General features: G+C 34.9%; 1 protein-coding gene across 1 annotated transcript in view; it reads left to right on the top strand.

Moving 5' to 3' along the window:
* The window catches only part of Gpr158 (G protein-coupled receptor 158), a 408,943-nt gene that overhangs the window by 167,362 nt on the left and 215,534 nt on the right, over positions 1 to 26,047 (top strand). The gene's annotated exons all lie outside the window — the stretch shown is intronic.

Below are 26,047 nucleotides of genomic sequence, written 5' to 3'. Positions count from 1 at the left end.
CACCGAGCACAGAGCGGCCGAATTCCGGCTCCCGGAACTGCTCTGGCCCAGGGCTAAAGAACCCGCGGAAACTGCTTCTCGGTCCGGGTCCTGCTGAATACTGTGGAAGTAAATACCAACCGAGCCTTCATAGGCAGTGGCAACAGGACTGAGACGGGGCTTGTGAGGGCCGGTCAGGACTCACCCGTTGCTTTGGTCACCCGGCAAAGGGAACGAAATGCTGCCATTCGCATGGGATACCAACATGGCAGAGATCTGATGTCATCAGAAAGCGGCAGAGGAGAGAACTTTATCGATACCAGCGACGAAAGAAACAGTTGGTCTCCTGGTAAAGAAAGTGAGTCACAAACACCCGAGTCTCTCTCACTTTGTCATCAAGCCAGAGGAGCAGAGCAGAGCCACCGCCCACGCCCGGAACAGGCCCAGTGGCCCGCCGGCGTGACCCCAATTGGAGTAGGGGCAGAGCAGAGCCGCCACCCGCGCCCACAAGGTAGGCAGACCTGCGACCGACCGGCAGCACAGGCCCAGCGGTCCACAGGCGTGGTAGGAGGGGCAGGGCAGAGCTGCTGCCCGTGCCTGCAAGGTAGGCAGACCTGCGACAGACCGTCGGATCAGGCCCAGCAGCCCGCTGGCGTGGTAGTCACGTAACCCCAATTGGAGTAGGGGCAGAGCAGAGCCGCCACCCGCGCCCGCAAGGTAGGCAGACCTGGGACCGACCGGCAGAACAGGCCCAGTGGTCTGCGGGCGTGGTAGGAGGGGCAGGGCAGAGCTGCTGCCCGTGCCTGCAAGGTAGGCAGACCTGGGACAGACCGGCGGATCAGGCCCAGCGGCCTGCCGGTGTGGTACAAACGTCACCCCAATTGGAGTAGGGGCAGAGCAGAGCCGCCACCCGCGCCCGAAAGGTAGGCAGACCTGCGACCATCCAGCGAAACAGGCCCAGTGGCCTTCCGGCGCGACAGACACGTCACCCCATTTGGAGTAGGGGCAGAGCAGAGCTGCTGCCCGAGCCTGCAAGGTAGGCAGACCTGCGACCGACTGGTGGAACAGGCCCAGCGGTCGGCTGGGGTGGTAGGCACGTCACCCCAATTGGAGTAGGAGCAGAGCAGAGCCTTCGCCCGCTCCCGGAACAGGCCCAGTGGTCCGCAGGTGTGGGAGAAAAGTCACACCAATTGGAGGAGGGGCAGAGCAGAGCCGCCGCCCGCGCCTGCAAGGTAGGCAGACCTGCAACCGACTGGCAGAACAGGCCCAGGAGTCTGCGGGTGTGGTAGACACATCACACCAATTGGAGGAGGGGCAGGGCAGAGCCGCCGCCCGCGCCTGCAAGGTAGACAGACTGCCGCCCGACCCTGCAAGGGAGACTTTTCAACTATACAAGAGCAATATAAATATATAGGGGGAAAAATATTCAAAAACACAACAGTTTCACCAAGCAGAAAGAAATGCAAGCAGTATGAAAAGACAAGGAAAGAAAGGACCACAAGCAATGCAGGTCAACTCAACTTTAGAAGAGGTAACAGCTGCAGCAGATGGAATGTCAGATAAAGAATTCAGGATATACATGCTTCAGATGATCTGGAGTCTCAAGGAAGACATTAGACAGCAAAATCAGACAATGAAAGATCACTTCGACAATGAATTACACAAACAAATCCAGGAAGCAAAAGATCAACTATACAGGGAGATAGAGGTTATAAAAAACAAACAAACAGAAATCCTAGAAATGCAGGAAGCAGTAAACCAACTTAAAAACTCAATGGAGAATACTACCAGCAGAGTAGAACACTTAGAAGACAGAACATCAGACAATGAAGACAAAGTATTTCAACTTGAAAAGAACATAGACAGCTCAGTAAGACTGTTAAGAAACCATGAGCAGAACATCCAAGAAATATGGGATAACATTAAGAGACCAAACTTAAGAGTCATTGGGATCAGGAAGGTACAGAACTCCAAACCAAAGGAATGAGCAATCTATTCAATGAAATAATACGAGAAAACTTCCCAGACTTGAAGAATGAGACAGAATCCCAAATCCTAGAAGCCTACAGGACGCCGAATGTGCAAAATCATAAGAGATCCACACCTAGACACATTATAATGAAGATGCCCAACATACAGAATAAGGAGAGAATTTTAAAAGCTACAAGAGAAAGGAAGCAGATTACATTTAGGGGTAAGCCAATCAGGATAACAGCTGATCTTTCAACACAGACTCTGAAAGCTAGAAGATCCTGGAATAACATATTTCAAACACTGAAAGAAAATGGGTTCCAACCAAGAATTGTGTATCCAGCGAAATTAAGCTTCAGGATGGAAGATGAAATTAAAACCTTCCACGATAAACTAAAGTTTAAAGAATTTGCAGCTAGAAAACCATCTCTTCAAAACATCCTCGGCAAAACATTACAGGAAGAGGAAATGGAAAATAACAATGAAAACCAACAGTGGGAGGTAGGACAGAAAAGGGGGGGGAATAATCAAAGAGGAAAGCAAACCATGTTTAGTAACATAAATAAACACATATGGCTGGAAGAACAACCCATATCTCAATAATGACCCTAAAAGTTAATGGCTTAAACTCACCAATTAAGAGACACAGGCAAGTAGAATGGATCACAAAACAAGACCCAACAATAAGCTGCCTACAGGAGACACATTTGATAGGAAAAGACATACATAGGCTGAAGGTGAAAGGTTGGGAAAAATCATATCACTCATATGGACTTTGGAAAACAAGCAGGAGTGTCCATACTCATATCAAATAAAATAGATTTCAAGCCAAAGTTAATCAAAAGGGATAAAGAGGGACACTACATACTGCTCAAGGGAACCATACACCAACAAGACATAACAATCATAAATATATATGCCCCAAACAATGGTGCAGCTATGTTCATCAAACAAACTCTTCTCAAGTTCAAGAGTCTAATAGACCACCATACAATAATCATGGGAGACTTCAACACACCTCTCTCACCACTGGACAGATCTTCCAAACAAAAGTTGAATAAGGAAACTATAGAACTCAATAACACAATTAATAACCTAGACTTAATTGACATATATAGAATATACCACCCAACATCAAGCAGTTACACTTTTTTCTCAGCAGCACATGGATCCTTCTCAAAAATAGATCATATATTATGTCACAGGGCAACTCTTAGATATTATAAAGGAGTAGAGATAATACCATGCATCTTATCTGATCATAATGGAATGAAACTGGAAATCAACGATAAAAGAAGGAAGGAAAAATCATGCATCACTTGGAGAATGGACAATAGGTTACTGAATGATCAATTGGTTATACAAGACATCAAGGAGGAAATTAAAAAATTCTCAGAGATAAATGAAAACACAGACACAACATATCGGAATCTATGGGACACAATAAAAGGAGTTCTAAGAGGAAAATTCATTGCCTGGAGTTCATTCCTTAAAAAAAAAAAGGAAAAACCAACAAATAAATGATCTCACACTTCATCTCAAAATCCTAGAAAAAGAAGAGCAAAACAACAGCAAAAGAAGTAGAAGGCAAGAAATAATTAAAATCAGAGCTGAAATTAATGAAATCAAAACAAAAGAAACAATTGAAAAAACTAAAAGTTGGTTCTTTGAAAAATTAAATAAGATTGACAGACCCTTAGCCATGCTAACGAAGAAGAGAGAGAACCCAAATTGCTAGCATACGGGATGAAAAAGGCATAATCACAATAGATACTTCAGAAATACAGAAGATAATTAGAAATTATTTTGAATCCTTATACTCCAATAAATTAGAAGATAGTGAAGGCATCGATAAATTTCTTAAGTCATATGATCTGCCCAGATTGAGTCAGGGGGATATAGACAACCTAAACAGACCAATATCAATTGAGGAAATAGAAGAAACCATCAAAAGACTACCAACTAAGAAAAGCCCAGGACCAGATGGGTATACAGCAGAGTTTTACAAAACCTTTAAAGAAGAACTAATACCAATACTTTTCAAGCTACTTCAGGAAATAGAAAAGGAGGGAGAACTTCCAAATTCATTCTATGAGGCCAACATCACCCTGATACCTAAACCAGACAAAGACACTTCAAAGAAAGAAAACTACAGACCAATATCTCTAATGAACCTAGATGCAAAAATCCTCAATAAAATTCTGGCGAATCGAATACAAAAACATATCAAAAAAATTGTGCACCATGATCAAGTAGGATTCATCCCTGGGATGCAAGGCTGGATCAATATACGGAAATCAATAAATGTTATTCACCACATCAATAGACTTAAAAATAAGAACCATATGATCATCTCGATAGATGCAGAAAAAGCATTCGACAAAGTACAGCATCCCTTTATGTTCAAAACTCTAGAAAAACTAGGGATAACAGGAACATACCTCAATATTGTAAAAACAATCTATGCTAAGCCTCAGGCTAGCATCATTCTGAATGGAGAAAAATTGAAGGCATTCCCTCTAAAATCTGGAACAAGACAGGGATGCCCTCTTTCACCACTTCTGTTCAACATAGTTCTCGAAACACTGGCCAGAGCAATTAGACAGACGAAAGAAATTAAAGGCATAAAAATAGGAAAAGAAGAACTTAAATTATCACTATTTGCAGTGACATGATTATATACCTAACAGACCCAAAAAGGTCTACAAAGAAACTATTAGAGCTAATAAATGAATTCAGCAAAGTGGCAGGATATAAAATCAACACGCATAAATCAAAGGCATTCCTGTATATCAGTGACAAATCCTATGAAATGGAAATGAGTACAACCACTCCATTCACAATATCCTCAAAAAAAATAAAATACTTGGGAATCAACCTAACAAATGAGGTGAAAGACTTATACAATGAAAATACAGAACCCTAAAGAGAGAAATAGAAGAAGATCTTAGAAGATGGAAAAATATACCCTGTTCATGGATAGGCAGAACTAACATCATCAAAATGGCGATATTACCAAAAGTTCTCTATAGGTTTAATGCAATGCCAATCAAAATCCCAACGGCATTTTTTGTAGAAATAGAGAAAGCAATCATGAAATTCATATGGAAAAATAAAAGACCCAGAATAGCAAAAACAATGCTAAGCAAGAAGTGTGAATCAGGCGGTAAAGCGATACCAGACTTCAAACTATACTACAGAGCAATAGTAACAAAACCAGCATGGTACTGGTACCAAAACAGGCGGGTGGACCAATGGTACAGAATAGAGGACACAGAAACCAATCCACAAAACTACAACTATCTTATATTTGATAAAGGGGCTAAAAGCATGCAATGGAAGAAGGATAGCATCTTCAACAAATGGTGCTGGGAAAACTGGAAATCCATATGCAACAAAATGAAACTGAATCCCTTTCTCTCGCCATGCACAAAAGTTATTTCAAAATGGATCAAGGAGCTTGATATCAAATCAGAGACACGCCGTCTGATAGAAGAAAAAGTTGGCTACGATCTACATTCGGTGGGGTCGGGCTCCAAATTCCTCAATAGGACACCCATAGCACAAAAGTTAATAACTAGAATCAACAAATGGGACTTACTCAAACTAAAAAGTTTTTTCTCAGCAAAAGAAACAGTGAGAGAGGTAAATAGGGTGCCTACATCCTGGGAACAAATCTTTACTCCTCACACTTCAGATAGAGCCCTAATATCCAGAGTATACAAAGAACTCAAAAAATTAAACAATAAGAAAACAAATAACCCAATCAACAAATGGGCCAAGGACCTGAACAGACACTTCTCAGAGGAGGACATACAATCAATCAACAAGTACATGAAAAAATGCTCACCATCTCTAGCAGTCAGAGAAATGCAAATCAAAACCACCCTAAGACACCATCTCACTCCAGTAAGATTGGCAGCCATTATGAAGTCAAACAACAAGAAGTGCTGGCGAGGATGTGGGGAAAAGGGTACACTTGTACATTGCTGGTGGGACTGCAAATTGGTGCAGCCAATTTGGAAAGCAGTATGGAGATTTCTTGGAAAGCTGGGAATGGAACCACCATTTGACCCAGCTATTCCCCTTCTCGGTCTATTCCCTAAAGACCTAAAAAGAGCATGCTACAGGGACACTGCTACATCCATGTTCATTAGCAGCACAATTCACAATAGCAAGACTGTGGAACCAACCTAGATGCCCTTCAATAGATGAATGGGGAAAAAAGTGGCATTTATACACAATGGAGTATTACTCTGCATTTAAAAATGACAAAATCATAGAGTTTGCAGGGAAATGAATGGCATTAGAGCAGATTATGCTAAGTGAAGCTAGCCAAACCCTAAAACACAAATGCCAAATGTCTTCTTTGATATAAGGAGAGTAACTAAGAACAGAGTAGGGACGAAGAGCATGAGAAGAAGATTAACATTAAACAGGGATGAGAGGTGGGAGGGAAAGGGAGAGAGAAGGGAAATTGCATGGAAATGGAAGGAGACCCTCAGGGTTATACAAAATTACATACAAGAGGAAGTGAGGGGAAAGGGAAAAACAATACAAGGGGGAGAAATGAATGACAGTAGAGGGGGTAGAGAGAGAAGAGGGGAGGGGAGGGGAGGGGAGGGGGGATAGTAGAGGATAGGAAAGGCAGCAGAGTACAACAGACACTAGTATGGCAACATGTAAATCAATGGATGTGTAACTGATGTGATTCTGTCATCTATACGGGGTAAAAATGGGAGTTCATAACCCATTTGAATCAAAGTGTGAAATATGATTTATCAAGAACTATGTAATGTTTTGAACAACCAACAATAAAAAATTAAAAAAAAAATAAAGATATTGTATTCACCCAAAACTAAAAAATAAATATTAAAAAAAAAACAGTCTGTGTAAAGAGCAGGAGATAAATCACTCTTCAGGGAAGAAAAATAGAAGAATAGAGGGTTTGATTTTCTCTGCTTCACATAATGTTAAAACCAGAAACAAAATATCAGTTTCCTCCTTTTCAAACCCATCTTGAAAGTATTTTGTAACTTAAAATTATATGAAAGTAACTTAACTACACTGGTCCTGTTTCCTCTTATTACAATGAATGAATGAGATTAAAGTATTTTCCAGGTATGTGACAGTACATTGTAGTATCATCCTTGATCATGAGTAGATTTGATGAAACCTGGTATATCATGAAAATAAACTCCTTACAAACAAAATGTCTCCTTATAGTCTGATTTTTCTCATCATCAAATATATTTCATTAGATTAAGATATTTCATAAAATGTCCTTTTGGAGTAGCAAAAGTCTTTCTCTCTAAGGATTTTTTTTTTTTTTTTGGTCAAATACATGAAAAATGCTGGTCTAAACAAAGTTTGATTTCTTTACCTGGACTTCTCCAAACTTGAAAATACAAGGATATTTTGTGATTCTTTTAGAAAAATATTTACCTCATTGATTCTCAAAGTTAGTTGTCTAGGGCGACTTTTCCAGGAGCCCTGTAGAAGTACTTTTTTATGGAAAACAATTTTGGAAAGGCTAGATGAAGACAGAGTGCCTTATTAGAAAAGAATGTAAATGAAACATTATCACATGTAGAACATTAACTCAGATTGTTTTTTTTTCTTTTTTTTTTTTTTTTAATCAGCAAAGGTCAGCATTTTGAAGGAAAAATTCATGGGCTAGTGTACTTTGATGTGAGTAGTTCTGGTTATATAATGTTAGAACATGGGTTATTCCAGTGAGTGGGTGGACTTGATAGTAACATTAGGTCAATAGTTTGAGCATTCAACTAACATAAATGTCATATAGTAAAGAAATGAAGGACAGGGAACCATACTGATATGTGTCATAATCCAGATTCTCTGATTCCAAACTGTGTATTGTTTTTCAACTCAGCAACCACTCTGAGTTTTAATTCCACATCACAAAAATGGAAATAAAATAATGATAATAGCAATGATTGAAGAAGCAAATACTGCTATAGCACTTATATTCAGTTACTCTTCTAATTACTTAATATATATTAACTTAATGACTCTTCACATTAACACAATCACATACAACATACGGGCTTTTCTTATACAAATATAAAATTCTGACCATATAGGATTGTTGTGACAATTATATAAATATATAAAATGTTTATTGGAGTGCCAGGACAGAATGAGCACTTATTAAATGCTATTGATCATCATCAACCTCATGACTAGGTCCTGGGTACTAGGCACTTAGGCAAGGAATAGCTAAAGCTGGAGGGAATGTAAAGGCCTATAAAAGAATGGAGGAACATTAAAGATATATTTTCACAGATTTCATTGCCTTCCCTAGAGCTAATTATGGCCATGACTTCCCACTCTTATTTTTATACTCTTGCAATCTTAATTTTCTTCTTCCACCATAATGTCACTTTCAGTAAACAAATGCTTGTTTAGTCAACACATCTGCTTTCTATTTAGTGCATACTTGTGCCAGGCACTGTTCTAATCCTGGCATTGAACTAACATAAAAAAGAAGTAAAGAATCCCTGCTCTTGGGAATATATCTTATTTTAGGAAAAGACAGGCAATAAATAACATAAAATGTATCATATGTCACAGGATGGTAAGTACTATGGAGAAAAATAGAGACAGACAATAAGTGTACAGGTGAGGATGGGTTTGATTTATATATTTTTTATTCTATTCTTTCCTGTAATTTTCATGTAGCAAGTATGCACAAGCAGAGGAAAAGCCAAAAATGAAAGAGATGAGGAGAGGGAAAGAACTAGGGTAACTATAATGGACATTTAACATTTATTTTATTCATTAAAAATGTGAAATGCAGTACTTGTTTGACTTAATTTCACCTAGCATAATATACTCTGAGATCATCCATGTTGTCATAAATAACAGAGTTTTCTTCTTTTTTTAAGGCTGAGCTGAATAGTATTGTACTATTGTTTTTGTGTTTTTGTATACATGTATACACTTTATACATATGTTGTACATAAATGTTATGTATGCATAAAATATATGCTATACATATATACATACATTTATATATATGCATATATATACATGTAAGTTACATATATATGTACATGTATGCATGTGTACACACACAGAACCACATTATTAATCCATTGGACACTTATGATTGATTTAATTTCTTGGCTATTTAGAATGATGTTGTAGTGAACATGGCAACACAGAATTCTCTTTGTCATACTGATTTTGTTTCCCTTGGAAAGTGGAGTTGCTGGATCATATTTTAATTCTATTTCTAGGTTTTTGAGGAACCTTCAAACTGTTTTTTTCTATAATGTCTATTCTGATTCACATTTGCACCAAAAATGTATCAGGGATCCTTTTCTCCCACATCTGTCTTTTTAAAAATAGTCATCTTAATTGGGATATCTTATTTTGGTTTTAATTTACATTTCCCAGATAATTAATGATGCTGAACATTTTTTTTAAATACTATTGATCATTTTAATGTTGTCTTTTGAGAATTATTTGTTCAGGTCTTTTGCTTACCTTTTAATCAGACACTTGTTTTCTTTCTAGTGAGTTGAGTTCTTTATATATTTTGGATATTAATATCCTATCAGATATATGATTTATAAATATCTTCTCCCATTTCATTGATTGTTTCCCCTCCTATTCATGATTTCCTTTATATGTAGAATCTTCAAAAAGTTGAAATCATAGTTAACAGAGAATAGAATGGTAGTTGCCAGGGGCTGGGGATATGGGAGAAATGTTGGACAAAATGAATGTTATAGTTTAGATAAGTGGTGTCCTTCAAAAGTTCATGTGTGACAATGTAAAAAAGTTTAGAGGTGAAATGATTAGGTTATGAGAATCTATCCATAATCCACTCATAGGGGTTAGCTGGGTGGTAACTGTAGGCAGGTAGGGTGTGGCTGGAGGACATAGATCATTTGGGGCACACCTTTAGGGTATGTATTTGTCCCTGGTGATCCAAGATTAGTCTCTCTCTGCTTCCTGGTGACTATATCTTGAGCTGCTTTCCTCTACCATAGTCTTCTGCCAGGCTGCCTCACCTCCGGCCCAGAGCAGTGGACTGAGACCTCTGAAGCCATGAGTGCCAAATAAACTTTCCACTGCTAAAATTCTTCTTGTCAAGTCTTTTGGACATGGCAGTGAAAAAGCTGACTAAAACAGTGTGTAAAGTTTCAGTTACACAGGATGAGTAAATTTTAGAGGTCTGCTGTATATCATGGTGACTGTAGCTAATAGTATTATATACTTGAAAAATGTTAAGAGAGTAGATCTTAATTGTTCTCACCACAAAAATTTGTATGTAAGGCAATGAATTTGTTAGTTAATTTGACTGATTCTACAATCTCTTTACAATTAACTAATTATACAATGTATATCAAAATATTACTTTGTATACTGTAAACATAAACAGTTTTTATTTGTCATTCATACCTTAACAAATGTGTTATGAAGAAAAACCTCTCTAAGTATCTTAATACCATTCTACCTTATTCACCTGTGCACATTTTTTTTTAAAGAGAGAAAGGAGAGAGAGAGAATTTTAAAATTTATTTTTTAGTTTTCAGCGGACACAACATCTTTGTTTGTATGTGGTGCTGAGGATCGAACCCTGGCCGCAGGCATACCAGGCGAGTGCGATACCGCTTGAGCCACATCCCCAGCCCAAACCTGTGCACATTTTAAAAAACAGTTATTCTGGAATCTGTATTTGGGGTCACTTGAAAAACCTGACTCCATTGACTTCTTCAGTTTTTCCATGGCCTTAGTACTTGCTAACATAATTCCTCACAAATGGCTGAAACATTGCTATACTAAGCAGCATTTCTGCTGTAGGAGTGCACCAGCAAATGAAGTACCTCCCAAGGGAACCATTGAATTAAATGCTGCTCACTGGACTTGCTCTGTTCTCTCCCATTTTGGAATGACTTCACTTTCTCAGTTCCCAAGTGAAATAAAAACTCTCCTTCCATCTGTGGCTAGAATTGCATTCAGAAGGGTGTTTGGGATTTCTAATTCTTAGAGATGGAAGGCAGAGGCAATGAGTCACTAGCCAAATTCAAATCAACACATTGACTTTTATAATTATTATTATTGATGAGATAGTTAATTACTTGTGTTCTTCATTTTTAACTATTGGGTTTAACTTTTTTTTGAGAGAGAGAGAGAATTTTTAATACTTATTATCCAGTTTTCGGCAGACACAACATCTTTATTTGTATGTGGTGCTGAGGATCGAACCCAGGCCGCATGCATGCCAGGCGAGCGCTACCGCTTGAGCCACATCCCCAGCCCTGGGTTTAACTTTTTTAACTAAAAAGTTGAGAGTAGCAAAATGATTAAAACAAAGCCAAGGTAAGACTGAAGAACACATTGAAGTTTCAAAATGATTTGACTTAGAATATTAAATCTTATCATGACTACATTTAGTAAAGTGATTATAATCTTTTCAAAAATTTTTAGAAGTTTATATGAAGTTGTTACATAAAATCTTGTGGATACGTGTTGTGACTATACTGCTCTAACTTAACTAATAATAGTTTGGTTGCCAGGGAAGCTATTTTCTAATAGTAAAAACAAAGATTTCAAGAATGGCAGTGTTAACAGTGTGTCCTAAAATTAATGCTAAAGTAGACACAATTTGTTTCTATCATTTGGTTAGTGTATTGGGTCTGAGAATTAGGTCACTTGGAATTACTTGAATAAGAAGGTACAATTTCCTGTCTTACCAATGAAAAAAGAGAAATATGTATAGATAGGAGTTGGTGTTTGATACCAAAGAACCTTCAAGTTTATGATCCTAGAAACCACCTGTGACAAACCTTGGTACTTGGTAATTGAATTGAAGGTCCCAAAGAGAGAGTACCTCAATTAGTATATGTTCTACTATGCAAATATTTAGCATCTAATGTTTTTTGGTTGGAATATTTTCCTTAGTTTTCTGGAAACGCTGAAGAATATATTGATAATATATTCACTAATGATTTAGGAACCACTGTTTTCAGTAAGCCAGTGAAAGCTTTATATTGAGTTTGTCAACAGAAATGAAGTAATTACAGTATTATACTAAAGAAAAATACATGGCATTTGCAGGGAAATGGATGGCATTAGAGCAGATTATGCTAAGTGAAGTTAGCCAATCCCTAAAAAACAACTGCCGAATGTCTTCTCTGATATAAGGGGGGTGACTCAAAATGGGATAGGGAGGAAGAGCATGAGAAGAAGACTACCACTAAATAGGCAAGAGAGGTGGGAGGGAAAAATAGGGAGAAGGGGAGTTGCACAGAAGATGGAAGGAGACCCTCATCGTTATACAGAATACATGTATGATGTTGTGAGGAGAAAAAGAAAAAAAATGTGTGTCACATTAGATTGGATAGAGAGAAATGATGGGAGGGGAGGGGAGAGGTAGGGTTGATAGGAAGGGCAGCAGAATAGAATAGACATACCAGTGTGATTCTGCAATCTGTACAATCAGAAAAATGAGAAATTATACCCCAATGATTCAAATGTATGAATTGCCAAGATCATTGTAATGTCGTGTGTAGCTAATAAAAAAATTAAAAAAAGAAAAATAACATGTATGCCATTTTATACATCTTAGTAATAATTCCACATGGGACAATTTTTTTTACTTACTATCTCTAGCTACTGAAAATGTTTTAGCATCATTCTGCCTGGTAGTTGGATTAAAATGCTTATAAATTTGTTTTTCTTTGTTGTAGATAATACGCACTGTAGTGTTCACTAAGATGCATTTTATTTCCATTGCCTTACCTGCCAAAGAAAATTCAAAATTATGCTTTGAATTTGTTAATATAGCCCCGGAATCCCACTGTGTCGCTTCTAAGGCAAAAATCTCAAAGGATAAGCTGTTATCTCTTACATACATGACCAAGCTCCTACTTTTCTAACAGATGTAAGATTGTGTAACATGTTTGTTTATTCCCTTTACCTTTCTTAATTTTTCTTTCAGAGAAATTACCATTTTACTTCTTTTTTTCAGTTTTCAGCACTTCACCTCTTTTTATAATTGTCCTTAACAGTAATGACTCACATTCACCGAGACCAGATTTTTTTATGGTTTCCAGAAAAGCACAGAAACAAAGTTACATATATTAAAATTTAATCATAAGGGGTCATAAGTTTGGGGAGGTATAACAGTATTTCTGCTCTTTTGACAGTTTAATAAGTAGCCATATGATAGAGATCCAAATCAAAGAATATTAGACTACTCTACAGATACCATATAGGATTTGTAGCTTTTTGAAACTGATTTGATTGTTTTTAGAAGTTAGAACTTAGTAGTGTTTACTAAACAGTCCATGGTCTGTGTTATTGGGGTTCAGTGTTACTTTCTGACCCTTTATTAAGAAAACCTTTTTCCCTTCATAGATGAAAACAAATTGATGCAATGGCAAATTGTTGCAGTTTGAATAATTGGTATCTGAATTGTTCAGGATTTAACATTAGCTTTTTAAAATTAGAACAATATAGTTATACATAGTAGTTGAACTCATTTTGACAAAATCATATATGCAACACATTTGATTTACTCCATTTCAGTCCTTTTTCCCCCCACTCCTCCCCACTCCATTCACCTTTCTCTACTCTACTGATCTTCCTTTCTTTTATTTATTTGTTAATTATTTTTTATTGGCATTTTATACATGTACATAAAGATGAAATTCTCTGTAGTATATTTATATGTGCATATAACATGATTTTTAAAATTCATTTCACATTTTCTCCCGTTTTCTGTTCCTCTTTCCTCTCGATGTCCTTTTCTACTCCATTGATCATTTCTCTATCTTTATGATATCTAATCCCCCTCCTTCCTCTTATTTTGCTATAGCTTCCGTTTATGAGAGAAAACATTCTTGATTTTCTTAGTCTGACTTATTTTATTTAGCATGATGTTCTCCATTTCTATTCATTTACTGGCAAATACCTTAATTTGATTCTTTATGACTGAGTAAAATTTCCCTGTGTATAAAGAATACATTTTCTTAATCTATTCATCTATTTATGGGCATCTGGGCTGATCCTATAGTTTGGCTATTATGAATTGTGCTGCTATAAACATAGAAGTATTGAAGTGGCTCTATGCTGATTTGGGTTTTTTTTTTTTTTTTTTTGGTAAATAACCAAGGAGTAGGATAACTGGATCATATGGTGGTTGCATTCCTAGTTTTCCTTGCTTTCCAGAGTGGTTGTACTAATTTGCAGTCCCACCAACAATGTATAATTGTATATTTTCCCCTACATCCTTGTCAGCATTTATTATTATTGTATTCTTGATGATTGCCTTTTAAATTGGAATGAGATGAAATCTTAGTGTAGTTTAGATTTCCATTTCCCTTATTGCTAGAAATATTGGACATTTTTTCATGTATTTGTTAGTCATTTGTGTTTCCTCTTTTAAGAAGTGTTTGCCTAGTTCTTTTGCACATTTATTGAATATTTGTTTTTTGGTGTTAAATTTATGTGTTCCTTATATATTCTGGATATTAATTCCTTGTCAGAGGAGCAGCTGGCCAAGATTTTCCTATTCTGTAGGCTTTCTCTTCACACTCTTCAATGATTTCCTTTGCTATGAAGAAGCTTTTTAATTTGATGGCATTTTACTTATTGATTCTTGATTTTATTCCTTGAGCTTTAGGAGTCTTATTAAGAAAGTTGGTGCCTGCACTAATATGATGGAGTGTTGACCCTTTTTAGTTTCTTTTAGCAGTTACAACATTTCTGGTCTAATATATCTAGTGTTTTATACATTTTGAGTTGATTTTTGTGCAGGGTTAAAAATAGGGATCTAGTTTCATTTTTCTACATAAGGTATTCAGTTTTCCCAGCATCATTTTTAACATTATTTTTTGATTTTTGATTTTTCAATGTCACAGGATTTGTTTTTATTTACATACTGTACAATTTTATTTATATGAAATCTAAGACAATACTAAGGTTTTAGAAACTTAAGTGATTTTAAGAGACAGCAAGATAAGAGTTCAAGGGATCTTAATGATAGAAAAGGTTCTGTATATTGTTTCAAGTGGTGGTTACGTAGTATAATACAGTTGTCAAAACTCATCAAACGAACATTTAAGATAATGTTTATTTCATTCTGTGTTAATTATACCACAGTAATATATATATTACTGTGGTATAATATATATATATATATTTTCCCCTACATCCTATATATATATATATATATATATATATATATATATATATATATTTAAAAGTGCTGGTAGAAATTATACCTTTCCATTCACTGAAATACTAATGATAGCTAGCAAAGTCACTCCCTTCCTGTAATCAACATACCAAGAAATCTGACTAGTTGTCAGAAAGTTGTTTGGTGCATACAGACTCAGCAAAAAGAAGTATAGTCTGCCTTCCATTTCCATGGTTTCTACATCCTTGGGGTTTCCTATTTATGAATTCAACCAACTGGGAGAAGGACAATATTCAGAAACATATTGTGTCTGTAAAAACATATGCAAGCATCTTTTTCTTGTCATTGTTTAAATAGGATAATATAATAATATTTACATTGTATTATGTATTATAAATGTGTTACTCAGCTTTATTTTTTATCATTGACTTTATTTTTTAAAATACACAACAGCAGAATGCATTACAATTCTTTTTACACATATAGAGCACAATTTTTTCATACCTTTGTATATAAAGTATGTTCATGCCAATTCACATCTTTATATATGTACTTTGGTTTTTTTGCATTATAATTCTTATTACACATATATACCACAATTTTTCATATCTCTGTATATAAAGTAGGTTGACACTGAATTCATATCTTCATACATATACTTTGGATGATGATGTGATAAATTCTAGATAGGGAAGAGGGGAGGGAGGGAAGGGAGAAGGCAGGGGATTAACATTAGTATTTTAAAAGAACACCACTGTTTTAATCAAAGAGAAGAGAACCCAGAAGCATAAAAAGGAGTGTTCTTTCATATTAAAAGGACATCACAATTATCACATACATTTTTTTGGTCCTATTATAATAAATAGGCCAAATTATACTAAATAGAATAGTAAATGCCATTAAAAAACAGTATGTTATCTCTTCTGGGTAAAATACTGTTTTCAGATCTTTTAAAGGATGTGGCAGGGAATAACTTTTGCTTTAAGACATCAGTGGCTGTGAAGAGAAATTGCCAGAACTATCTATGGTTTCATTAGTATACCTGGCCTGTCTCATCTTAGGCTCTGTTTCGTTTTGTTTTGGATCATGTAAGCTTCATTCTTCACAGTGTTAGGACATGAGATTATTTTGGAAATAACTTATCAGGAGACAAAGAAGATCCTTTGCTCTGAGACTTGATTAAAAAGTCTTTGAATTCATTCTGTGTTAACTTTTGTGCAGGGTGAAAGAGATCTAGTTTCATTCTTCTACATATGAAAAATAATTACTAAGAATTATAGTTCTTGACCTGGAGAAACTTAGCCATGCTTTCTGATTTTTATTTCATTGTTCCTTCTAACATGCAGGAGTGACAGTATAGATTAAGACTGCGAAAGATAAATTATTGTTGAAGGATACATGGGAATTAAGTATTTTGATCTATTTTGTATGTTTGAAACATTACCAATGACCCAAGAAAAGGAAAAACAGAAGAATAAATAAAAAGTGGAGTCCAACAGGGAAAAACATGATAAATAATAAAAGGTATTTTGTTAATATATGACATCTAAGAAGAAAAGACTCTATACCATATAATTGTGTGACTTTAAACATAAATATTCAAAGAATGAATTTATCAGAATCACCTGAGGGCCTTTTTGAAAACACATTTCTGGAAAACTGTCCCTGGATATTTTGATTCAGTGAATTTTGGAAGGAAAATAGGTTCTCAATGATTCCGATTTGCTGACAGGTTTGGGAGCCATGGCCTTCATTAACTGACCAGATTATGTTGGTGAATTAACTTTAGCAAAACCAGAATTTGTTTAAGACAGGAAATGACAAAACTGGTGAAGTCTACCAACTTGGTGAAATGGATGGTGTTTCTCTAGATAGAATTAGGGTACTTTTTCAGTTTTTAGCCTACAATGTTGATTTACTTAGAATGAGATCTACTAAAAATTAGAGCTGAAAATTTATTTAAATACCCCCTGTCCTGTCTCTTTATTATAAAGAAATTGAGGCTTAGAGAGGAAAATGGCGTAAAACTCACCTGAGTTTAGTAAATGTTTATTGGAAGGCCATAGAAGCAAGGCATTGTGTTTGATAGGCACTTGGGACACAGAAGTTACCAAGGATTGTAGTTCTTGACCTGGAGAAAGTTAGCCATGCCTTCTGACTTTCATTTCATTGTTTCTTCTGTCATATTATGCTGTGTCTTTTTCATTTTTCCTTTAACTTATTTTTTTAAAATAATAGCTTCCAAAATATACTTTTAAAACAACAACAAAAGGAATATACAGAACAGTATGTACAGCATATTCCCATTTGTAGTTATATTCTGTGTGTGCTTAGTCAACTTTGAAAGGATCTATAAATTGAGAGAGGTTGAGGAGCTGGGCTGAGGAGGTATATGCATAAACTTTTTAATTAAAAATAGCTAATTTCACAACATTTAACAGATGAAATTCCCTTTTAGGCCCAACTTCTATTATGTTATCAAATAATATAACACTGTTCAAAAGAGAATATGCAAAAATTTTAATTGCAAATTGAGATATGAACATTAGAGAATTATGGCTTATGTGTTTTGAAATCTGAGTGCTACTTAATATTATATAAAAACCATGCATTTTATCTCATCACTATAGGGTTGGAAATCATAGAATGTCCCATTGAATTTAGTCTTGTTATTTGTTTCCTAAATGAAATGAATAGTCTACAAAGGCTGGTTTCTTAAAATCAGTCAGAAAATTGCTCCCACTCTAATTTAGTCAGAATTCTTCAGGTATTACTTTATTTCTTAAACCCATATATTATAGATTAAATATGATTCCTTTATGGAACTAGAAGCTATCATGCTAAGTGAAATAAACCAGTCCCTAAAGCCAAAGGGGAATGAAGGGAAGGGAGGAAGGATGGGATAGGAAAACACAATGGAATGAATCTGACCTAACACTCCTATGTATGCAGACATATTAATGCACCACAGTGAATCTCACCATCATGTATATACAAAAGGCACTAATTAAAAAAAATAACTATAAGTAAATAGCAGAAAGGTCAGTAGAATAGAGGGAAGGGAAGGGGAGGGGAAGTACTATGAACTGAATTAGAAGAAATAATATTCTATACTTTTATAATTGTGCCATATCAATTCTATTGTCATGTATAACTAAAGAAAAAACAATAAAAAAGAAAAAAATATGATTCTTTTAGAGAAAATGCATTTAATCTATTTGTGAAAACATTGGAAAAAGAGTGGTTTCCTACTGAAAATCAAAAGTATATTTTAATTTATAAAAAAACTAAGATGAAATTATTAGAAGTATTAGTAGGAAACTTGTATAAAATGACAAGAAGTGAAAGACTTATTTCAACTTTTGGCATATATAGTAATTGTAATAAAATCCCTAAGAGATACGTATTCAACTAATCACTTTGTGGATAGCAAATCACTTTTATGAATTTAAATAGATATTATATCATGAGTCAAATTTAGAAGAGTTATTAAGATTAAAAACCCCAAACAGAAAGTAATTCTATTATTATTTCCTCAAAAATCCATAATTATCAATTTTGTCCTATTGGAAACATACCCTATCCCTACTCTACTTTGCTCAATATTCTGTCATTGTGAAGCTTCAGTGCATTTGGCAACAAAATTGACATGAGGAGTCCAGAGAAGTCAAGAACTGTTGTAACGGGTCAGTTTTGTTTTTAAATAAGCAGTCCAGTTTCTTTCATAGTATGCAAGCAAAGCTAGAAAGTATGGTATCTTTTTGGGTACGGTGGCACCTGTAATCCCAGTGGCTCAGGAAGTATTGAAATAGGAGTAGTGAAATAGGAGCATTGCGAATTCAAAGCCAGTGAACTGTCTCTAAATTTAAAAAAAAAAAGTACAAAATAGGGCTGGGGATGTGGCTCAGAAGTTGAGTGCCCCTGAGTTCAATCCCCAGTACCACTCAAAAAATAAAGTATATCTGAAGGAACCAAGGTCTAAATGGGAAAAACTTGAGGACTAGATTTCAGTTATGATTGTCACTACATATCCTGGTCATTTCAGGCATCCAATTTCTCTGTGATCTTGTTATCCTTATAAAGTACTGTAAATATTACCTCCTTTACTACCTCTTAAAGTTCTTGTGAGAATAAAATGTGATACAAAATGTGAAAAGGGAAGTACAAGAGAAATAAAAATAATATTTTTTACTCATCTCATTGCATTTATCTGTTTGATATTTCTATCCTAAAATTATTTTTTTCCCATTAAAAAAGTCAAAGTCCTTTCAAATGTATTTTCATTGCTAATGTGCAAATCAAGGAATGGGCAAGAATCAATGCAGTCTCAAGAAAAGGTGAGGACAGAAGGATCTCCTGGTGAACAGCTGGCTAAATGGAAAAGGTGAAGGCAAATCTTTTTTTCTTATAATAATTTTCTCTATATTTACTTTTAGAAATAATATTTCACATATCTTTAGGATAGTGGGAAGACTCAAGTGTTTCAAATAATTTACTTATTTAGGATATAAGTGTATATTTAGGATATAAGTGTATATTTAGGATATAAGTGTAGTTTACAGAGTCCTGTGTTTCTGGAATTATCCAACACAAACTTTTGAGTTACTGAAAAGGGAGAGAACAAATGGATGCTATACTTGGATTTTTTGGCATAACTACATGATTTACTAATGGCTTAAACTTGGTCAGGTGCCAAAAATGCAACTATATTCTTGTTATTAATATTTCATTAATAATAGCTTTTTGCATAGGAATAGGAATTTCTAGTGTTATAAGGAGATGCAATAACAGTTCCTTTTGTTGCTGTTACAAGAGATGGAATATTGTTTTTATAAATAATATATTGACTTTTAAACTTTATTTAGCAATCAGAGCTAGCATATCTTAACACAGTAACTAATGTTCCATGACTAATATGTTATATAAAAATATTACTTCTGCTAATTGCTTTATGGACCCATGGAATTTTCCCAAAGGCCATAGTTTACTATTGTTATTAGTGCTTTGTCCATTACCAGCCCTCCTATCTAGATAATTCCTTTCTCTTCCTGCCAGGGGAATTGCAGAGTTTGTTTTTCTCTCTTGACATTTATAGAACAATGTTATCATTTGCTTATAGTTTATGATTATCTAGTACCTCCATTGTGTAATATTTGCCTCTCTGTGACTATGTCATTGCATTCTAAATTCCTAGTGAGACATACCAGGAACCACTTGATCATATTGAATGTCCTTTTAATAATTTTTAAAATCGCCAATCCCAAATATAGTTCAATGACTCCACTATTTAATAGTGGTGTGACCTTGAGAAATTTAAAGACCCTTTCTGTGCTTCTATTTCATCTTTGGTACAAAGGGAGGCAACAATAGCACCTAAAATATTTACTATGAAAGTTCAGAAAGAGTTTTTTACATTTTAAATGCTGAAAATAGTGTCAGTATACAGTAAGCACCTGATAGAAAATAGCTCCCATTGTTATCATTATTATCAAATGTGAAGATCTTAATTGTCAGAGTACTATTATTATACAAGATAGAGATAATGGAGTTGTATTTGTATTTAATTAAAAGTTTAAACTGGCAAGTATTTAAAATATAATGAAAAGTGAATTTGTATGGTTAACTTGTTACTTATAACAATAATACAAAAATGTGGAAAGCCAATCTTTTTTCTTAAATTTTACATTTAAAAAATTCTATATAGTTCTTGTAAGATGCACAGATAATGGAACAAAAAAAAATCTTAGAATTAATAGCATTGCAAATATTATGAATGATAGCAAAGAACCATTTATGCTTCCTTTATTATGATTCACTTGTTTGTGGTAACACAAGCTTTTGGTTGCCTTTCCAACAACCATCTCTCTGCCCTTCTTTCTTGTTAGTGGAATTCTAATTCTATTCAGATATCTACTTTTTTCTAGCACCTTGGGGTTAGATTCTGATAGATTTTATATAATTTGATGCAGTATTCCCCTTGCCTATAATTGGTTTGAGCAGGGACATGTTATACAACTGTAGCTAATGAGGCACAAGGGAAAGGCTGCTGAAGGGAATTTGCTCTATAATATAAAAGGCCTCCTTTTCTGCATATGGACACTATTGTGAGAGTGTGATGCTGGGAACTGTTGAAGACATTTTCACTAAGTATTAAGCTTCAAGACAAAACTTACTGATGAAAATGGCAAAGCAGTAAGATGAAACAAAATTGGGTCCTTGAAGATGGTGCTAAGATACTGAATTAATCACCCTTGGAACTGCCAACCACTTGGATTCTTTTGTAAGATGAATAAGCTCCTTATTGGTGTATGTAATTCATCTGAGTTAGGGTTTTCTGATACAGCTAAAAGAATCCTAAATGATATTATTCACTGTACATTTTTTGTGTTCTTATTATATCATGTTGAGAATTATGCAAATGGAAAAATAAGTAACTCCCAACTCTTCAGGGTTCTGTTACAGCTTAAATTTTTTAAACAGAATATATTTTCTGAAGATATAGCAACATTTGACAATTATTTCTTAAATAGAAAAAGAACCACTTTGTATAGTGTTATCTTAGGGGAATTTTGACAGCATTTTTTAACTTTTAAAATTTAAGAATGACATATACTGACATAAATTTAGCTGACATATGCAGTTATAAATTGTGTTGATACTTGATGAGCTTTTATAACATGAGCACATCTATGTAAGCTATCATTTATATATATATATATATATATATATATATATATATATATATATGTATATATATAGGATATATACATTACATATATATAACATATATATGTAATATATATAACATATGTGTGTATGTGTGTGTATGTGTGTATGATATAGAATATCGTTGCATTTCCAGAAGTCTTCCTTATGCTTCTCACAGTCTATACTATTCCTTCCAGGGTAACCACTTTTCTAACACCATACAATAACTTTTCTGTTTTTAAATGTTATCTTTTTGAGTCACATAACATGCACCCTTTGTGTCTGGCTTCTTATGCTTAACAATTTGAAATATGAGATTCATTTATGCTGTGCATAACAATATTAGTTTATTTCATATACATATAGTATTTTTTACAAATATACCAGAATTTATCCAGTCCTTACAAAGGACATTTGAGTTTTTACTATGAGTAATAAAGCTATGAATATTTTCATACGCCTTTTAATTTTTATATTTATATATTTTTTCAAATATATACTTAAGTATGGGATTGCTGAGTCATAGGTGGGAAAATATTCCTCTTTGATAAATAGTTTTTCTTAAATGATTATATTGATATAAACTTCTGTCAATCATATATGAATGCAAATTTTGTTCCATATCATGAAAACATAATATTTTTAATTTTAACTTTGGCCTATCTGATGTATAGTGTTATCTCACTTTGGTTTCATTTTGCGTTTCCCTAATAACTTTTAAACATTTGTTATATGTTTGTTAGCCGTTTGGGCATATTTAAGCCTTGATTTTTTTAAAAAAAATCTTTTATTTTTATTATGATTTATAGGCATTTATTATATATGCTGGTATATATTCTCTGTCAGATGTATGTATTGAAATATCTACTCATTCTATAAGATTTTTGTTGAAAAATAAAGCTTTTAATTTCAATGGTCTCCACCTTATCAGTGTTTTCCTTTATAATTACTGTTTTTGTGTTGTGACTTAAAAAGTCTTTGCCTACTCTAAGTTTGTAAAGATTTTTTATCTTTAGAAACTTTATTATTTGATCCACCTGGGATAGATTATTATATGTGTGTGAAATGGTGGTAAAACTACATTATTTCTACACATATTGCATTAATCCCACTATTTTACTGGGGAAGCTTTTTTATAAATTTAATCGGTTGATTGATGTCTAAATTCTATATTGTGTAGTTTGTCTATTTTTCTGTCATTATACATCACAGTTTTAACAATGTGTTATGTAACCTCTCCAACTTTGTTCTTTTCAAAATTGTTTTTATAATTCTTGGGACTTTATATTTCAATAGAAATTATAAGATGAGCTTATTAATTTGCACCAAAAAATAGTAGAGAACAAGATGGCAGAATAGTGGGAAGAGGCATTTCTCACAGCTCCATGACACAGGACTCAAGCAGTAGGAATACTGCTTCTCTGTGAGGTGGGTGGAAAAGGGACTTCACCGATAATCAATATTGGATAGAGAGCCTTGGAGACTGGTAAATTTGGGATGCATCAGACAAAGAAAAGGAACAAAATTGGAGCTGAGCTCCTGCTAAGAGTGGGGGAAATTAATACAGAGGATCAGAAAGGGCTGAAAAGTGCTGCAGACAGTCTTGGCATAGAGAATCCTGAGATCAGAGGGGCAGTGTGCTCTGGGCTGGCTCACTAAGCTGGTGCACAAAAGACCCCAGGTCTGCCAATTGTGAACAAGGAGCTAAAACTGGATCCCTTTGGGGGACTTGTGCACTAAAGTGGCACCAACTCAGACCAGGAACTTAGGTCTGTGAATTTGGGAGTGAGTCCAATACATGAATCCAGCAGTTTCCAGCCATGGGATCTCGATTGAATCTAGATCAGGACAATTTCTGTTTCTTATTGGTGTAAGTAATTCATCTGAGTTAGAAAATCAGGACAATTTCTGTTATGGAGAGTATTTTGCCTATGGGTAATACAGGTTGGATAGGCTGGAGGAAGCCCCTCTCTCTCACCTCCCTTGAATCTGGCAGTGTGTAGGACTAGTGGCAGTGGCTTGAGAATCTGAACAGGGAGGAGTAATAGAGATTGGACCAGACATGGGGATGCCAGAAAGGGCATTCTCTGCAAACTACAGAAGTAGCAAAGAACTGGCTCATCCTTCCTATGAGTTGAGCCTGGGGAGACTCCTGGGGTACAGTCCTAAAGGTGCATTGATTAAAAAACACCTGATAACTCCCCATGCAATAAAACACCTGGAGCAATAATCCCCACCTCTGGGAGCTTCATTTCCACAAACTCATCTTATATAACCTGTGGCATCTGTATCCTGGAAGTGGAGCTAACAGCACTCTCTTCACTCCTCTTACCATTCTGCTGAGAAGGGAAGCCAATAAAGAGAAGGAGTTTGGCACAGACATTGAGTATATTCTCTCATTGACTATTCTTACTATTCTGTGTTTTTTGTTTTTAAATGTGTACTGATTCATATATAATAGACATTTAAACACACACATATTTTATATTTGTTTCTGCTTTCTCATGTCTAGCATTTCTTGAAAGTAATTATTTTTCCTTACACTGTTTTCAAGGGTTAGGATTTTTGATTAGTATATGTTGGATTGGATTGATATTGTATTCAACCTGTTTTATGACTCTGTTTCCCCTTGTTTCTCTTTCCCCTTTTCTCCTACTAATATCCAAACTCTATTGTTTTTTTACTCTTCCTTTAATTCTTTTACTTCTATTTTTCTCCTTTTGCTTCATAGACAGCTCATTTCTCATCATCTCTGCATCTGCCATATTCACCTCTTAAAACTATAAACCATTTTCTACCCTCCAATCTCTTCTCCTTTCCTCTTAATTAACTCTGTTCTTAACTTCTCTTAACACTAATTGGTTTATAAAATGCCAGACCCCATCACTAATGCTATAGCAACAATTAATACAAGAAAGGTCACAGATAATACCTACTGTTTGATTTTATGCCACACATAATTCATGATTAATTACTACTGTCTTTACTGATAGAAACTGCTGAGCCTTCCATTTCTGTTTATTTTGACAATTAACACTGTGTCATAATAGGAATTAAGTAATTTAATTCTACATAGTGTACGCACAGTTGGTTGTAATTATTTGGCTATCCCCTAATCTGTGAAGCACATGAAACATACAGGATTACTAAAAGCTTGTAGAATATAAGTTCTGCTGCTTTAGATCCATTTTGATAGATGGGTAGACACACAAACAATATAAAAAAGCAGGGGGCCTGGTATGGTGGCACATGCCTGTAATCCCAGCAGCTCAAGAGGCTGAAGCAGGAGGATTTCAAGTTCAAAGCCAGCCTCAGCAAAAGTGAGGAGCTAAGCAACTCAGTGAGACCCTGTCTCTAAATAAAATACAAAATAGGGCTGGAGATGTGGTTCAGTGGTTGAGTATCCCAGAGTTCAATCGCTGGTACAAAAAAAACAAAAAGCAAGGAACAAACTATTCCAAACAAACAAGAATGATTTCATAGCAGACTACACTGATACTTCAGTGAAAGAAGTGTCAGAAGAGGAATGTAGAAAGTTTATAGTTAAACTCATCTATGAGATAAAAGGTGATGTAAAGAGTGAAATTAGAGCAAAAACACAAGAAATGAAAGATCACTTTAATAAGGAAATAGAAGTTCTGAAGAAGAATCAATTAGAAATTCTCAAAATGAAGGAATCAATAACAAAATTAAAACTTCAGTGGAAAGCATCCCCAATACACTAGACCATTTGGAAGATAGATTTTCAGGCAACAAACACAAAGTACACAATCTTGAAAATAAAGTTGATCATGGAGAAAATATGTTAAGAGATAACGAACAGAATTTTTAAGAAATATGGGGTAACATTAAAAGGCCAAATATAAGATTCATAGGGGTAAATTAAGGCTCTGAAGTACAAATTAAAGGAATATACAAAATTTTCAATAATGTAATAATAGAAAATTTCCCAAATATTAAGAATGAAATGGAAAATCAAATACAGGAGTCATAAAGTTCTCCAAATATACAAAATTACAACAGACCCACTCCTAGGCACATTATTATGAAAATGCCTAACATACAGAATAGGGATAGAATTTTAAAAGTGGCTAGAGAAAAATGATGGGTCATATTTAGAGATTAAGCCTATCGGATCTCAGCTGATTTTCTGCCCCAGACCCTAAATTCTAGGAAATCTTAGCATAATATATACCAAGCTCTGAAAGAAAA

Source organism: Marmota flaviventris, chromosome 12 (assembly GCF_047511675.1).
Source record: "Marmota flaviventris isolate mMarFla1 chromosome 12, mMarFla1.hap1, whole genome shotgun sequence".
In the NCBI taxonomy this organism is placed as follows: Eukaryota; Metazoa; Chordata; class Mammalia; order Rodentia; family Sciuridae; genus Marmota; species Marmota flaviventris.
The sequence above is the reverse complement of the archived record's forward strand: the minus strand, read 5'-3'. Positions and strand labels throughout refer to the sequence as shown.